Below are 4,952 nucleotides of genomic sequence, written 5' to 3'. Positions count from 1 at the left end.
TTGGTTTTTTATTTTTATTTATTTATTTATTTTTTAAGGAACCAGGGATTAAACTCAGGCCCTTGCACTTGCCAGGTAAGCGCTTATTCTATTGAACTATCTCCCCGGCCCCTTCTATTTGGTTTTTTATCTTTCCTTCCAAAAAAGGAAAATGTGATCCTGTCACATACCTGCTTTGACAGTAACACCTTGCAGGGACTAAACCTCAGTATAAACTAACCATTGGTGAAGGACCGGTTCCCTGTATAGAAATGGTCCATGCAACAAACGTTAAAAGAGTGAGAAGCAGAGTGCCGTTTTCTAAGTCCCAATGAGGCAAGGAGACAAAGGATCTAGTCAATGTTCCTTGGTAAGTGCTGTTAGCACAAAATGAGGACAACCACGGAAATAACTGAAGTGCCCATCAACTGAAAAAGGAATTTGCAAGACCAAGTGCCTACACAAAAAGAACGGAAGTTTGTCCTCAGCAGCAACACGGAGGGAACCTGGGGTCATTAGGCTAAGTGAAATAAATGAGGCACCGAGTCGTATACCACACAAGCTCCCTCACACGTGGAATCCAAGAGAGTCCTAGAGAAGCTTGAGGGGATGATGCGGGCTTGCAGTGGCCTGGGAAGGTGCAGCTGGGGGTGGAGTAGGGTTGATCAGAGAGAACTAAGTTCAGCGGAGCAAGAAACTCTGGGGCTTTGTTGTAGGGCAGGGTAACCGTAGATAGCATTCTAAAAAACTACAAGAGAGCCAGCAGATAGCTCGGTGGACTAAGCGCCTGCTTAGGCAAGCTCAGGGACTGCGTCCATTCCCGGGACATGCTGTGCCAGCCCCGACCCCGGGCACACTGAGCCAACGACCAAGTACGGGTATGGTGGCACACGCCTGTAATCCCAGAGCTGAGGAGGCTGAAAACAAGTGGATCAGTGAGTCTGAGCTGCGTAGTGAGGCCCTGTACCAAATACATTAAAAAAAAAAAAAAAAAAAAAAACCTACAAGAAAAGATATTGGATGTTTTATCATAAACAAATAATTAATATTTGAAGAGATAGATACATATGTTTAACTGAATTTAGACATTGTACAAGGTATGTCAAAACATTATGGTCCCCCATTAACATGTACAATTTTTATGTTTATCTGTATCAATAAATGTTTCTTTAAAAATGCTTTAAAATCCCAAAACAAAATGAAGACAACCAGCCATCTTAGGGCTTTTGATGAAAGTGAGTCCCTAATCTAAAAAATGAGTTCAATCCCCAGTACCGAAAAAATAAAAATAAATAAATAAACAAAAATGAGTTCTATTCTGAGAGAGTTGTTCATAAATCAGATTCATTTGTAAGGTGGAAAGCTGGTCCGATGGTTGTGGGTTATTGTTAAACTGTAAGCTGGCAAAATGAGTCTTATACAGTACACCTGTGAAAGTTCACAACCTGGATGCTCATAAGTTGGGGATTTACCACATCCCCTGTAAGTAATTTCTGCTAGAAAAATCAGCACGAATGTGATCAGGCATCTACAGCTAAGCGCAGAGGTGCAGGAAGCACAGGAACAGAGGAACAGGCTTGCAAGCCAGGAAAATCCAGACAAGAGACCAGCTCACAGGGGCGCAGTTTCTTCAGCAAAGGATTGGGGGCGGGGAGAGGCAGGAACCTTTAGAATAGGGGATTCTGGGTCTTTATTGAAACAGACCGTTAAAGTAAACAAAGATCCCAGACAATCAGGATTGGATGTTTGACAATATTAAGAAATTCTGATTAATATTTTAGGTGTTAGAGAGATACTGTTACATTAGTATGCTAGGGATGCTGCAGCGAAGTGCCAGAGAATGGGGTTGGGGAGGGGGGCTTAAACCACAGAACTGCATTTTCTAACCATTCTTGAAGGTGTGAGCAGGGCCGCTCCCTTCCAAGGCCTCCCCCTGGTTCGTGGGCTGCGGGACATACTCTGCTCTGTGTGTAGGTGAGCCTTCAACTGTTCCCACAAGGACCCCAGCCATATTTGATTTGGGCCTGCCCTGGTGACTTCATTTTTAATTAATTGCCTCTTTCTTTGTTTCTTTGCTTGACACCAGGTCTTGCTAGTCTGATACTCTTGGACTCAAGTGATCCTCCTGCCTCAGCCTCCAGAGTGCTGAGATTAGAAGCTTGGGCCACCACCCAGCTTAACTGTCTTTTTATAGAGCCTGACTCCAACTCCAGTCACATGCTGAGATCCCGGGGGATAGAACTTCAGTTAAGGAACAGGGTAACAACTCGGCCTATGTGCTTCGGTTACCAACAATGAGGGCCACCAGGCTGGGGACAGGGTGTGACTAGCTCTGCGAGGCGGGCGGCTTGGGCCAGACCTGGGTTTCCTTTGCACCTCAGCCACCTGTAAGCATCCTGACTGCTCTGAGCCTCAGTGAATCTTCTGTGCACGGTGGAACAACATCAACTCCCTGTTCCATACTGACTTCCCAGAGGGAGCTGTACTCCTTCAAGTTAAGCAACACTTAGCAACAGGATGTGGGCTCAGACGCAGAGACCAGCCTTGAATATTAATCCTGTAATTCCTGCCCTGGTTGTAGAGCTTTACAGCTTTTTCTTTGTAAAATCTCTTTAGCCCCTTAATCTTTCTTGTTTCCAGGAAAGGGAGGGAGCTGTCCAGCCTTGCTGTGGCGAAACAGAGCAGAAAGCCTTGCTGTGGATCTTGAGCCAATCTGAGTGACCTGGAGGGAAGCACAAAGCCCTGGAACACCCCTCACCTGCCGCAGCCCCCCTCCCCCCGCAAGTCAGAGTGAGATGGATTTCCAAGCTGCACCTCAAAATGTCTCAGCCAGAAGAAAAATACAGTCACTCACAAATCCCCAGAGGCCTGTGTGGGGCTTTGACAGTGTCTCTTAGGAAGCCCACCAACAGCAGCAATGACCCCCTCCAGTTTCATGGTAGACCCACTGGGGCTGCAGGCTCAGCCTGGAGCCAGGGAAGGCAGGTCTGGGTCAGCTCTAGGAGGGGAGCAGGGTCATCTAGAGAGGAGAAACAGCTGACAACAATGCTGAGGGCTGGGTATGGGTTGGGGTGTGCGGGACATAGGTCAAGTTCAGAGGGCTTCCTGCTGAAGGTACTAAATGTTTCTGAACAAGGAATTCTACATTTCTGTTTGAACTGGTCCCATAAACTATGTGCCGGTCTTGCATAGGGTGGAAATGAACCCACCAGGTGGCCTACGTTGCTGAAGCAGACCTCAGTGGAGTGGAACCCAGCACGTTCCCCTAGACCTGCTCTTCCTCTGGCACCACTGCCACAGGACACACCATCCAGCGGGCACTCAAGCTAGGGATCCTGGCATTGCCTAAACTGCCTTCTCGCAGATTAAAGTGCCTGCAAGCAGGCACACGGGCCAGGGATTCCATCTCTGGGCCTGCTGTGCCACCTCCGCCCCTGGGGCTTGCTGAGACTGCAACTGAGACTGGGCATGGAGGCATGCACCTGTAATCCCAACTTGGGAGGCTGTAAACAGGCGGATCACTATGAGTCTGATCTAGCAGTGAGACTCTGAACACCCTGTAGGCCCTTCCGTAAAATATAAATAAATAAATAAATAAATAAATAAATAAATAAATAAATAAAAACTACCTTCTCCTTGCTGGATCCCCTCCCAATATTTTCCTCCTGAGGTCACCCAGGAGACCACCCTGCATGAATTTGTCCTCTGGCTTCCAGCTAGGTTTGGCCAGTGGGAGGTACTATCTTCAATGTGGGGGCAACAGCAGTGAGCGTGGGTGTTCATACCCCAGGCAACTTTCCTGCCAGATTGTGGGCAGACTGGTCCCTCTGGGCCGCAGCTACCATCTTTGCTGCTGGTTCTAAGGACCTGGCCCACTCTGCCTATAGGAACATGTGGGGGGGGGGAGAAAAAGAGAGAGAGAGAGAGAGAGAGAGAGAGAGAGAGAGAGAGAGAGAGAGAGAGAACGCTATCCCTTGCTGGCTTCCCTGAGGCTGCCCTGACCTATAAGCAGCTTGTTACACTCTCCTTCAATGTCTAGATTAACGACATCACTGCTTCTTGCCTGGGCCTTGCCTTTATCCTCCCCAACAAGAAATCACTAAGCCTTCTCAATTCTACCACCTAACTAACTCCCAACTTACCCTCTTCCGTCTCCCTCCTGGTCATCTAAACACTGATAGCTCCTAGCTCCTCCCTACTCCAATCTGCCACCCCATTCATGTTTCATAAGCAACCAAACAGTTTCCTTTAAAATCCAAATCTCCAAAAAAAAATTTTTTTTATATTAAAAACCCTTCATCACAAAGCAATTCTAGCTAATAATGCAAGAATCAAGCAGTACTGAGAAGCTTGAAAGTAGAAATTCCAGTTCGCTCCCTGACCTCACTACGTATATCCCTTCCCTCAGAGCCCCAGGGATAGTGATTTCTTGTGTCCTGCCCCACCGTTCTCTACTTATGCACGTGTACACAAATGCTCGTCTTTCAATCCACACAAATGGATTCCAGTCATGCATATAAGCCTACAAGTGCTTTTTATATTGTATGTTGGAAAATGTCTTATTCCATACACACAGATTTACTTTAGTTTTGATGGCTGCTTAGTGCTTGGTGAAGTGAACCAATAACTTTTCCCATCCACTGCTGCCTCAAGAGGGTATTCAGCTGAGTCGCTCAAGAACTCTGCCACAGGCTTTCTTGCCCAGGTATCCTCATTTCCTTGAGGGGTTGTTTCGGCACAGTTGGCTTACTGAGTCCAAGGGCAATGTGCATTTCACATTCGATAGATGTATCCATCTGCGTCTCCTCCTACCCCAGGACAATATTCCAATCTACATTTCCACTAGCAGAACATAAAGGTGTCTGTTTCTCCACATCTCTGCCAGTGTTGGATTTCAATAAGAAAACCTGGGCATGTGAGTTTCTGATTTAAATTCCTTCTCCCTCCAAGAGGAGTATCATGACTGGTCACTG

The sequence above is a fragment of the Octodon degus genome, unplaced genomic scaffold, assembly GCF_000260255.1.
Source record: "Octodon degus isolate 3935 unplaced genomic scaffold, OctDeg1.0 scaffold00107, whole genome shotgun sequence".
NCBI lineage: Eukaryota > Metazoa > Chordata > Mammalia > Rodentia > Octodontidae > Octodon > Octodon degus.
Note: the sequence above shows the minus strand (reverse complement) of the source record.